The 13,737-nt window shown below is 45.9% G+C and overlaps 1 non-coding gene across 1 annotated transcript; it reads right to left on the reverse strand.

Annotated features, from left to right (window-relative positions):
- Positions 1 to 3,018: 3,018 nt before the first annotated feature.
- On the reverse strand, positions 3,019 to 3,089 carry trnaw-cca (transfer RNA tryptophan (anticodon CCA)). Its single transcript has one exon. It is a non-coding gene; the product is annotated as a tRNA-Trp (tRNA).
- Between the last annotated feature and the right edge of the window lie 10,648 nt (positions 3,090 to 13,737).

The raw sequence follows: 13,737 nt of genomic DNA on the forward strand, positions 1-13,737 counted from the left end.
ATCACTGTTCGAACCACTGCACGCTTTACTGCATAAAGAAAACGAATAGGTATGGGGTAAAAGCCAAGAAAATGCCGTTGTAAAAGCTCGAAAACTGTTATACTCAACCAAATTGCTTGTGCTGTATGATGCATGTAAGCGTTTGATGCTAGCATGTGATGCGTCGTCATACGATGTTGAGTGTGTATTGCATCAAGCTCATGAATCTGGGAAATTGCAACTGGTTGCTTATACATCCAGGAGTCTGTCTAAGGCTGAGAGGGCCTACAGCATGATCAAAAAAGAAGTGTTAGCATGTGTTTATGGAGTAAAAAAAATGCACCAATATCTGTTTGGGCTCAAATTTGAATTGGAAACTGACCATAAGCCACTTTTATCCCTCTTTTCTGAAAGTAAGGGGATAAATACAGATGCATCGGTCCGCATCCAGAGATGGGCGCCCACATTGTCTGCATACAACTACGCCATCCGCCACAGACCAGGCACAGAAAACTGTGCCGATGCTCTCAGTAGGCTGCCATTGCCCACCACAGGGGTGGAGATGGCACAGACCCCAGATTTAGTTATGGTAATGGAAGCATTCGAGAGTGAGCAATCACCTGTTACCGCCCGACAGATTAGAACCTAGATGAGCCAGGATCCCTCATTGTCCTTAGTAAAAAACGGTGTGCTCCACGGGAGTTGGTCTAGTGTTCCGTTCGAGATGCAGGAAGAAATAAAGCCGTACCAGCGGCGCAGAGATAAAATGTCCATACAGGCAGACTGTATCAAGTAGTGGTGCCAAAAAAGGGCAGGGACACTTTCATTAGTGATCTCCACAGTACCCACCCAGGCATTGTAATGACGAAAGCGATAGCCAGATCACACATGTGGTGGCCCGGTATCGATGCGGACTTAGAGTCCTGCGTTCACAGATGTAATACATGCTCGCAGTTAAGCAATGTACCCAGGGAGGCGCTGCTAAGTTTTTGGTCTTGGCCCTCCAAACCGTGGTCTAGGGCACATGTCGACTATGCAGGCCCGTTCTTGGGTAAAATGTTCCTTGTGGTTGTAGATGCGTACTCCTAGTGGATTGAATGTGAGATGATGTCCGCTGCCACCACTGAAAGCTTGCGGATCATGTTTGCCATGCACGGCCTACCTAACGTTCTTGTCAGTGACAATGGGCTGTGCTTCACCAGTGCTGAGTTCAAAGAGTTCATGACACGCAATGGGATCAAACATGTCACATCTGCCCCGTTTAAACCAACATCCAATGGTCAGACAGAGAGAACAGTGCAGCAATCAAGCAGAGCTTGAAGAGGGTAACTGTGGGCTCACTGCAGTGTCACCTATCCCGAGTCCTGCTTAGTTACCGCACAAGACCCCACTCGCTCACTGGCGTTCCCTCCGTGGAACTGCTCATGAAAAGGGCACTTAAGACAAGGCTCTCGTTAGACCACCCTGATCTACTCAAACAGGTGGAGAGCAGGTGGCTTCAAGAGAATACATATCATGATCAAGCAAATGTGCCACGCGAAATCGAGATTAATTATCCTGTATTTATGTTGAACTATGGACAAGGTCCAAAGTTGCTTCCCAGCACTGTCGTGGCCAAAGAGGGGAGTAGGGTGTTCCTGGTCAAACTTTCATATGGACTCACCTGCAGGAAACACTTGGACCAAACCAAACTCAGATTCACGGACTATCCAGAACAAACCACAATAGACTCTACCTTTTTCGCTCCTCCAACACACACACAAGTGGCACTCAACCCAGCGGTTGACCACGAAGCAGAACCCATCACCCGCAGCAGCCCAGCAGGACTCACCACGCCCAGCAGACCAGCGAGGGCCCAACAAATGACTCACCAAAACCAGCATTTGCACCGAGAAGTTCAACCAGGGAAAGGAAGGCCACAGAAAGACTCAAATTGTAAATAGTTACACTACTGACTTTGGGGAGGCTGGGGGGAGCGGTGCGGGGGGAGTGTTGTTACATATATAAACCTGTAAATGCCTTGTTTAACCATCAGAGGGCTCATCCACTGGTGTTCCAAGGGATCCCACGATCCCTTGGGAGCACCTGTGCACCAGGAGTCCTCATAGGTTGGATAGGCACACTGGAGACTTGTAATAAAGGACGACGGTCACACCTTACTTTGAGTTTGCAGTATCTGGTCAGATTCTTTATTCAAGACATAACACTCTGTATTTAGGAGACTGGTTTAAAATGTTTATTGCTCATGTGACAAGGAATCTGGGGCGACTTTTGTCCAATTTATTTCACAGCAAAAATAGTCTCAAAAATCACGTTCCGCCCGGGATCCTTTCGCGTGTGAAGCGAACGTGATAACAACGACGCTACGGAAACACTGCGGTTCAAATGATGTTAGGAACATAACCAGATTTTTAAACTTGCTGTCGAAGAACTGCCAGGATCTTCTTGAATAGTGGACCAGGCTTGAGGGGCCGAATGGCCTACTCCGGCCCCTAATCCTTCCATGCTTATGATCTTATGACCTTTCACAGGAGAACAAACTCTTCCCTGAGCATGCATGAGGAGAAAGCTACAGAAAACATTCCCGCCCAGTGAGGTTTCACTTGTGAGGCAAACATGTTAACCGCGACACTGCGGAAACATCTCCACTTTCAGCACCAGGTCAGACGGAAATGTGAAGCGAGCAGGTGAACTGCTGAATCCCAGTTTTTTGGAGTGAGTTGTGGTGTCAAAAAATGAGTTTCACTTAATTATAAAAAGTAAGAAATGTCAGATTCAAATCCACATCTCCAGAGGAGACTGCGAACGGAACACAGCACCTGAGACCGCTCGGCCATCCTGACTATTCAGTGCTGGGTGTGGCCACCTGCAGGGTGATTTTGAACTGTTGTGTCCTGTCACATGAAATAAATGAGGACAGCAGGCGTATCTCTGCCTGACACCGGGGAAACAGTGAGACAGACCTTGGAGCAAGGGTCTGGTTATTGCCAAACAGCAAAGAAAATATTAATTCTGGAAGAACAATTTCCAAAAATACAGTAGCCCTGACGTGATTTGAACACGCAACCTTCTGAGCTGGAGTCAGACACGCTACCATTGCGCCACGAGCTCTAGACCAAAAGCATGGGATGTTCATCGATATGAAGGTTTCACAATACAAGTGGCTTTAAAATCCCTGCCCATTCCCACCAAGTGTCAGAAGCAACACTCACCTGCCAGTCACTGTATGTTTTTTTCTGAAACATTTGTGCTGCTTTCACGGGAAAGCATCATTATTTAACCCCTCACCTTCTTTTGCACAATGAAAGAAATGCTAACTGAGGGACAGTCGGATACTTCAATCATTTGTCCTGTGCTTTGGGGAGCGGGCAGGGAAGTGGACCCGAGTCCATGATCGGATCGGCCATGATCGTATTAAATGGCGGAGCAGGTTCGAGGGGCGTATGGCCGATTCCTGCATCTATTTCTTATGTTCTTATGTTCTTCTGCATATTAACCCATTTTACACACTGTATTTTAGGATTCTGGTTCAAAACCTTCATTGCCGATAACACCAGGAATCTGGGGCAACTTTTGTCAAATTTAACAGCACCGGTTATTCCTACCGTGCACAGAAAATAGAATCAGCAGTGAGGATAAAATCCCAATTCAGTAGGATTTCAAATAAAGTGAAAGAATTTTACAGTGAAAAGATTTGGAAGTGTTACTTGTATTTGTGTCTTTAATTAAACTTTGTGGCGTCTGACTCCCGTTCATGCCACTGCTGAATAAGAAAGGAGGGTTTGACGTTGACCAGACTGCACTGCCCCTGATATTTGTGAGCTCATCCTTTATATTCAGTGGTTTCTCGCCCTTTGATGGGCTGCAGTGTAGCGGATATCACGTTGGCCTCACACACGAAAGATCCCCGGTGGATCTGTTTTCTCTCACTCAAAGTTATCTATTTATTGAAGTGGAATAAAGAGCAATGAAGGAATAATGGAGCCCTTTTGCCAGGAGAATAAATAGCAAATAAAAACAGCAAATGCTGGAAATCTCAGCAGATCAGGCAGCATTTGCCAGGAGAATAAACTCGCCTTTAATTGTTCCTCTATAGCAAGTTTAAACATAAAGTTCGTGGCCAGGATTGAACCAGGGCCCTGTCTCATGTAAAGAAAACGTGATAACCACTGTACTGCAGAAACCTCTGGCACAGCAACCGCAACAAAGGGGCGCTGACCAGTGAGCTCCCTCTGTGCTGATCGGGAATGTGTTGGCTCATCTGAAACAAATTCTGTCCCACACTGAAAGTTACAATCCTTCTCCTCCGCTGCCCTTTACAGAAATGTCATGGATCACCCAGCCACCGTATTCACTTCCACATCCTCACAGTGGGGCCACAGAGGCTCCGATCGTCTCCCCGCGATCAGCGAACTCACACAGTTTGTAAAATTAAACCCGGAACACGTGCCCGGCAAAAGGCAGGAGAAGCCAGATAGTCTGTAAGCTCGGTCTATCACAGAAAGTACAGGTATTCATGGTGATTACAGCAATTATTAATTCTTTGAGGATGTAATGAACAGGGTGGATAAAGGGGAACCCGTGGATGTGATGTATTTTGACTTCGAGAAGGCATTTTTACAAGGTGCCACATAAAAGGTTACTGCACAAGATAAAAGTTCACGGCGTTGGCGGTAATAAATTAGCATGGATGGAGGATTGGCTAACTAACAGAATACAGAGAGTCGGGATAAATGGTTTATTCTCGGTTTGACAATCAGTAATTAGTTGGATGCCGCAGGGATCGATGCTGGGGCCCCAACTATTTACAATCTATATGAATGACTTGGGAAAAGGGATCGAGTGTAACATTGCCAAGTATGCTGATGATACAAAGAGGGGAGGAAAAGCAATGTGTGAAGAGGATACAAAAAATCATCAAAAGGATATAAACAGGCTAAGTGAGTGAGCAAAAATTTGGCAGATGGAATACAATGTTGGAAAGTGTGAGGTTATGAACATTGGCAGAAAAAATCAAAGAGCAAGTTATTATTTAAGTGGAGAAAGATTGAAAAGTGCTGCAGTACAGTGGGACCTGGGGTAATTTTGCATGAAACACAAAAGGTTAGTATGCAGGTACAGCAAGTGATAAGAACATAACATAAGAAATAGGAGCAGGAGTAGGCTATACGGCCCCTCGAGCCTTCTCCTCTATTTAATATGATCATGGCTGATCCGAACATGGGCTCAGGTCCACTTCTCTGCCCGCTCCCCATAACCGCTTATTCCCTTATCAGTTAAGAAACTGTCTATCTCTGTCTTAAATTAAATTTATGATCAGGAAAGCCAATGGAATCTTGGCCTTTATTGCAAAGGGGATGGAGTATAAAAGCAGGGAAGTCTTGCTGCAGTTATACAGGGTATTGGTGAGGCCACACCTGGAATACTGCGTGCAGTTTTGGTTTCCATATTTACGAAAGGATATACTTGCTTTGGAGGCAGTTCAGAGAAGGTTCACTAGGTTGATTCCGGAGATGAGGGGGCTGACTTATGAGGAAAGGTTGAGTAGGTTGGGCCTCTACTCATTGGAATTCAGAAGAATGAGAGGTGACCTTAACGAAACGTATAAGATTATGAGGGTGCTTGACAAGATGGATGCAGAGAGGATGTTTCCACTGATCGGGGAGACTAGAACTAGGAGGCATGATCTTAGAATAAGGGGCCGCCCATTGAAAACTGAGATGAGGAGAAATTTCTTCTCTCAGAGGGTTGTAAATCTGTGGAATTCGCTGCCCCAGAGAGCTGTGGAAGCTGGGTCGTTGAATAAATTTAAGACAGATATAGACAATTTCTTAAACGATAAGGCAATAAGGGTTTATGTGGAGCGGGCAGGTAAGTGGACCCAGTCCATGATCGGAGCAGCCATGATCGTATTAAATGGCGGAGCAGGCTCGAGGGGCCGTATGGCCAACTCCTGCTCCAATTTCTTATGTTCTTATGTTCTTATGTCCCTTTGTTCCTCTACACTTCTCAGTGTCCTACCATTTAATGTGTATTCCCTTTCCTTGTTAGCCCTCCCAAAATGCATGACCTCACACTTCTCCAGATTAAACTCCATTTGCCACTGTTCTGCCCACCTGACCAGTTGATTGATTTCCTCCTGCATTCCGTAGCTTTCTTCTTCATTATCAACCACACCGCAGATTTTAGTATCAACTGCAAACTTCTTAATCATAACCCCTATATTCAAGTGTAGATCATTGATGTAAATCACAAAAAGCAAGGGCCCTAGTACTGAGCCCTGTGGAACCCCACTGGAAACATCTTTCCAGTCTCAAAAACACCCACCAACCATTACCCTTTGCTTCATACCTCCGAGCCAGTTTTGGATCCAACTTGCCACTTTGCCCTGGATTCCATGGGCTTTTACTTTTGTGACAAGTCTGCCATGTGGGACCTTATCAAAAGCTTTGCTACAATCCGTACACACTACATCATATGCTTTGCCTTCATCGACCCTCCTGGTTACCTCCCCAAAAAATTCAATCAAGTTAGTCAGACACGACCTTCCCTTAACAAATCCGTACTGACTGTCGTTGATTAATTCGTGTCTTTCTAAGGGAAGATTTATCCTGTCCTTTAGGTTTTTTCCAATAATTTACCCACCACCGAGGTTAGGCTGACTGGCCTGTAATTACTCGGTCTCTCCCTTTCTTCCTTCTTAAACAAAGGTACAACGTTAGCAGCCCTCCAGTCCTCTGGCACCACACCTGAAGCCAGAGAGGATTGGAAAATGATGGTCAAAGCCTCTTCTATTTCCTCTTTTGCTTCACTTAACAGCCTGGGATGCATTTCATCCGGGCCTGGGGATATCCACTTTCACAGCTGCTAAACCTCTTAATACCTCATCTCTCACTATGTTTATTTCATCTAATATTTCACACTTCTTCTCCTCGATAGTAGTGTCTGCATCGCCCCTCTCTTTTGTGAAAACAGACGCAAAGTATTCATTCAGAACCATCTCCACATCTTCCGCCTCCACACACCGATTACCCTCATGGTATCTAATAGACCCACCCTTTCTTTAGTTATCCATTGCTCTTAATATATTTCTAAAACATCGTGCATATGCTGGAGAAATAAAGAGCTGATGTTGAATTGAGACCTACTCGACTCGACTCTTTAGAAGAACCAGAGGTGCTCTCGGTCGAAAAGGAACTGAGACAGTACGGGCACATTTCACCCGGACAAGGTCCGGTCTTTGAAGTGCTACATCAACAGCCCCTCTCTTTTGTGAAAAAGAGGCAAAGTATCGATTAAGAATCATAGCCACGTCTTCTGCCTTCACACACAGATTTCATTTGTGGTCTCTAATAGGCTCCACTCTTTCTCCAGTTATTCTCTTACACTTAATGTCTTTGTGTTTGTGTTTTTCCTGATTTTACTTGTCAACATTTTTTCATGCTCTCTCTTTGCCTTCCTGATATATTTTTTAATTGCACCCCTGCACTTCTTATATTCCTTTCGAGTTTCTACACTTGGTGGTCTCACAATTGTACAGTTGTAGCAGGATTTCCCTGCTTTTATACTCCATCCCCCTTGTAATTAAGAATAACATTCCATTTGCCTTCCTAATTACTTGCTGTACCTGCATACTAACCTTTTGTGTTTCATGTACAAGGACCCCAGGTCCCTCTGCACCGCAGCATTTCGTAATCTCTCCCCATTTAAATAATTATTTGCTTTTTTATTATTGCTACCACAGTGGATAACCTCATATTTCCCACATTATACTCCATCTGACAAATTTCTGCCCACCCACTGAGCCTATCGATATCGCTTTGCAGATTGTTTGCGTCCTCCTCACAACTTGCTTTCCCACCTATCTTTGTATCATCAGCAAACTTGGCGACATTACAAACATGCAGAGCACAGAACAAATTATTGACGGATTGACTTTCTCTCAGTTCGCATTTCTTTCATTGTGTAAAATAAGATTATCGAACCATTAATTATGTTTATCCCATGAAACCGCTGCAGTCCGTGTGGTGAAGTTGCTCCCACAGAGCTGTTCGCGAGCGAGTTCTAGACTTTTAACCCATTGACGATGAAGGAATGACCGATATATTTCCAAGTCAGGATGGTGTGTGACTAAATCTAACAATGGCTGGTGCCGCAGGCACCAAACATTTTAAAGCAATGTACTAAAATGCAGTGTGTAAAATGAAACAAGATAATAATTCACAGAAAAATAGAAACATAGAAAAAAGGTGCAGGAGTCGGCCATTCGGCCCTTCGAGCCTGCACCGCCATTCAATGAGTTCATGACTGAACATGCAACATCAGTACCCCATTTCTGCTTCCTCGCCATACCCCTTGATCCCCCTAGTAGTATGGACTACATCTAACTCGTTTTTGAATATATTTAGTGAATTGGCCTCAACAACTTTCTGTGGTAGAGAATTTCACAGGTTCACCACTGTCTGGGTGAAGAAGTTTCTCCTCATCTCGGTCCGAAATGGCTTACCCCTTATCCTTTGACTGTGACCCCTGGTTCTGGACTTCCTCAACATTGGAAACATTCTTCCTGCATCTAACCTGTCGAACCCCGTCAGAATTTTAAACATTTCTGAGATCCCATCTCATTCTTCTGAACACCAGTGAATACAAGCCCAGTTGATATAGTCTTTCTTGATATGGCAGTCCCGCCATCCCGGGAATCAGTCTGGTGAACCTTCACTGTACTCCCTCAAAAGCAAGAATGTCCTTCCTCAAGTTAGGAGACCAAAACTGTACACAGTACTCCAGGTTCGGCCTCACCAAGGCCCTGTACATCTGTAGTAACACCTCCCTGCCCCTGCATTAAATCCCCTCGCTATGAAGGCCAACATGTCATTTGCTTTCTTAACCGCCTGCTGTACCTGCATGCCAACCTTCAATGACTGATTTACCATGACACCCAGGTCTCATTGCACCTCCCCATTTCCTAATCTGTCACCATTCAGATAATAGTCTGTCTCTCTGTTTTTACCACCAAAGTGGATAACCTCACATTTATCCACATCATACTTCATCTGCCATGCATTTGCCCACGCATGACATGTAAAGCAGGGAAAGTAATGTCTAAAATGGGGCTGTATAAAATTAATGTGAATATTTTTCTGCCTGACAGGGTTTTGGAAGCAGATTTAATAGTAACTTTCCAAAGGGAAATATAGTTGAAATGAAACATTTGCAGGGTGCTGGGGAATGGGACTAATGGAAATTTCTTTCACAGAGCCAGTACAGATAACAACATAAGAAATCGGAGCAGTAGTAGGCCATACGGCCCCTCAATCCTGCTCCACCATTCAATGTGATCATGACTGATCGTCGATCTCAACTCCACTTTTCCGCTCGATCTCCCGATCCCTTGATTCCCTGAGACTCCAAAAATCTATCGAACGCAGCCTTGAATATATTCAGAGACTCAGCATCCACAGGCCTGTGGGGCAGAGAATTCCACAGGTTCATAACCCTCTGAGTGAAGAAATTCCTCCTCATCTCTGTCTTAAATGGCCGACCTCTTAATCTGAGACTGTGCCCCCTGATTCTAGATACTCCAGACCGGAGGATAAAACCTCTCACCATCAACCCTGTCAATCCCCTTCAGAATATTGTGTGTTTCAATGACATCACCTCTCATTCTTCTAAACTACCGGAGAGTATAGTCCCATTCTACACAATCTCTCAACTTAAGACAGTCCTCTCATCCCAGGAATCAATCTTGTGAACCTCTGTTGTACCGCCTCCCAGGCAAGTGTATCCTTCCTCAGATAAGGAGACCAAAACTGTGTGCAGTACTCCAGGTGTGGTCTCACCAGGGCCCTGTACAATTTCTGCTGCCCACCTTTGGTTCGTTTGCCATGACGGAGCTCCGAGTAGAGCACTTGCTTTGGGAGTCTCGTGTCTGGCATGCGGACTATGTGGCCTGCCCAGCGGAGCTGATCGAGTGTGGTCAGTGCTTCAAAGCTGGGGATGTTAGCCTGAATAAGGCTGTTGATGTTGGTGCATCTGTCCTCCCAGGGGATTTGTAGGATCTTGCGGAGACATCATTGGTGATATTTCTTCAGCAACTTGAGGTGTCGACTGTACATGGTCCATGTCTCTGAGCCTTACAGGAGGGCAGGTATTACTACAGCCCTGTAGACCATGAGCCTGGTGACAGTTTTGAGGGCCTGGTCTTCAAACACTCTTTTCCTCAGGTGGCCGAAGGCTGCACTGGTGCATGGAGGCCGTGTTGAATCTCGTCGCCGATGCCTGCTCTTGTTGATAGGAAGCTCCCGAGATATGGGAAGTGGTCCATGGTGTCCAGGGCCGCGCCGTGGATCTTGATGACTGGGGGGCAGTGCTGTGCGGTGAGGACAGGCTGTTGGAGGACCTTTGTCTTACGGATGTTTAGCGTAAGGCTCATGCTTTCATACGCCTCAGTAAATACGTCGACTATGTCCTGGAGTTCAGCCTCTGTATGTACGTGGACGCAGGCCTTGGTGAGGCCTCACCTGGAATATTGTGTACAGTTTTGGTTTCCTAATCTGAGGAAGGACATTGTTGCTATTGAGGGAGTGCAGCGAAGGTTCACAAGACTGATTCCCGGGAGGGCAGGACTGACATGTAAAGAAAGACTGGATCAACTAGACTTTTCTTCACTGGAGTTTAGAAGAATGAGAAGGGATCGCATAGAACATATACAGGTCTGATGGGAGTGGACAGGTTAGAGGCAGGAAGTATGTTCCCGATGTTGGGGAAGTCCAGAACCAGGGGTCACAGTCTAAGGACAAGGGGTAAGCCATTTAGGACCGAGATGAGGAGAAACTTCTTCACTCAGAGAATTCTGAAACTGTGGAATTTTCTACCACAGAAAGTTGCTGAGGCCAATTCGTTAGATATATTCAAAAGGGAGTTAAATGTGGCCATTACGGCTAAATGTATCAAAGGTATGGAGAGAAAGCAGGAAAGGGGTACTGAGGTGAATGATCAGTCATGATCATATTGAATGGTGGTGCAGGCTCGAAGGGCCGAATGGCCTACTCCTGCACCTGTTTTCTATGTTCTTATGTTTCTATGTTTCTATGCAAAGCACAGAAAAAAATGTTTGAAGTATCGACTCTGCCTCAGTTAGCATTTCTTTCATTGTGCAAAAGAAGGTGACGGGTTTATTAATGATGCAATCCCGTGAAAGCAACACAAAAGTTGAACAAAAAAACATACGGTGACTGGCAGGTGAGCGCTGCTTCTGACACCCGGTGGGAATGGGCGGGGATTTTAAAGCCCCTTTTATTTGGAAACCTTCATATAGTCAAACATTTCCGATGTGCTGTATCGACCTCGTGGCGCAACGGTAGCGCGTCTGACCCCAGATCACGTCGAGGTCACTGTTCTTCAGAGTAATTCGGGAATTAATATTTTCTTTGCTGTTTGGCAATAACCAGACCCTTGCTCCAAGGTCTGTCTCACTGTTTCCCCGGTGTCAGGCAGAGATACTCCTGCTGCCCTCATTTATTTCATGTGACAGGACACAAAAGGTCAAAATAAACCTGCAGTTGGCCACATATAGCCCTAAATAGTCAGGATGGCCGAGCGGTCCAAGGTTCTGTGTTCAGGTCGCAGTATCATCTGGAGGCGTGGGTTCACATCACACTTCTGACACTTCCTGTTTTTAATCATGAAGTGAAACTCATTGTTTGACACCACGACCAACGCCTTAAAAGTGGGATTTTGCAGTCCACCTGCTCGCTTAACACTTCCGTCTGACCTGGTGCTGAAAGTGGAGATGTTTCCGCAGTGTAGCGGTGAACACGTTCGCCTCACACGCGAAAGCTCACCAGGCGGGATTATTTTCTGGAGCTTTCTCCTCAGGCATACTCAGGTGCGAGTTTGTTCTCCTGTGAAATGTCGTAAGATCATAAACATGTAAGGATTAGGGGTCGGAGTAGGCCATTCGGCCCCTCGAGCCTGGTCCACCATTCAAGAAGATCCTGGCAGTTCTTCGACAGCAAGTTTAAACATCTGGGGCGGAGCCAACAGGCGCCTGGCTGCAATCAACGACAAAAAGGTGCATTTTGCAGAAGCCCAGCTAACTCAGTCAGTAGATCATGAGATTCGAAATCTCAGGTTCAGAGGTGCGAGCCCACGTTTGGTGATTATTTTTCATAGAATTATATAATCAGAAGTTTACAGCATGGAAGGAGGCCATTTCGGCCCATCGTGACCGTGCCGGCCAATAACAGGCTCTCCAGCCTAATCCCACTTTCCAGCTCTCGGTCCATAACCCTGCAGGTTACGGCACTTCAGGTGCACATCCAAGCACTTTTTAAATGTGGTGAGCGTTTCTGTCTCTCCCACCCTTTCAGGCAGTGAGTTCCAGACCCCCACAACCCTCTGTGTGAAGAAATTTCCCCTCAAATCCCCCCTACACCTTCTATCAATGACTTAAAATTTATGCCCCATGGTTGTTGACCCCTCTGCTAAGGGAAATGGGCCCATTCTATCCACTATATCAAGGCCCCTCATAATTTTATACACCTCAATGATGCCTCCCATCAGCCCACTTTGTTCCAAGAAAAACAAACCCAGCCTATCCAATCTGTCCTCATAGCTAAGATTCTCCACTCCCGATAACATCCTCGAAATCACCTCTGTAAGTCTCCAGTGCAATCACAGTCTTCTTCCTGTAAAGTGGTGACGAGAACTGCACGCAGTACTCCAGCTGTGGCCTAACCAGTGTTTTATATTCAAGCATAATCCACCTGCTCTCTTATTCTAGGCCTCGGCTAATAAAGGCCAGCATTCTGTATGTCTTCTTAACCAGCTAATCCACCTTGCCTGCTACCTTAAGGGATCTGTGGACATGCACTCCCAGGTCGCTTTGTTCGTCTACAATTCTCAATGTCCTACCATTTAATGTTCAATCTCTTTCTATTGTGTCTGTAAGCACTCAAGTCATGACTCCATGAGGCAAGGTATTGTACTTGAACTGTGGTGACCTTAGTCCATTTATTGTAGTTCCTGAGTGAGGGTGCAGTATGGTGATCTCCGTTTTATACCTGGTTTCCTGTCAGGTGACCCCTAGGTCTCCACCAGTTGCACTCTCTGGTGGTACAGGCATAGTGTATACAGTGTGAAGGTACATCCAGTAGTCTTATGTAACTGTACATTGAGTGTACAGGGAGTATACAAATTTTATATATACACAACATCACTCTCCCCTTAGTCTTGTGACACTGGCTTTTGCATTGTGTGCTCTGGCCCGAGACCCAAAGCCCTTGCACCTTGTCTATGCTTTGGCTTGGTTCTCTCCCTGTGGACCCCCAAGTCCTTATTACCACGACATTGGGAAATGTTCAGCAGTGGATGGTTGAAGGTTGCAGTGGGGGTTATGTGGGATCTGGGTGTGATCCATGTGTGTCCATGGCTACATACACCCATTCCCCCCCCTCGCCACCCCCCCCCCCCATATATAGACCATGTGTGTGGCTCAACACCTGCATGTGCAGACCTGTACTGACAGAAAGAACAAAAAAACATCGGATTAGTTACATCACTGTTTGAGTTCTGCAGTAGTGGAACAAGTACATTTTACAGGTAAGGTACATACGTGGTATCACAGCCTTGCCCCTGGGTTGTGTCGGTGCAGGTGGGTGAGGACACTAGTTCCAGAGTAACCAGACTGTGTCCAGGTTGTCTGATTACGGAGCTGTGTCCCCTGCCAGCTGGGTGGGCTCAGATCGCTCACCTGGC

The sequence above is a fragment of the Pristiophorus japonicus genome, unplaced genomic scaffold (assembly GCF_044704955.1).
Source record: "Pristiophorus japonicus isolate sPriJap1 unplaced genomic scaffold, sPriJap1.hap1 HAP1_SCAFFOLD_163, whole genome shotgun sequence".
Classification (NCBI taxonomy): Eukaryota; Metazoa; Chordata; class Chondrichthyes; family Pristiophoridae; genus Pristiophorus; species Pristiophorus japonicus.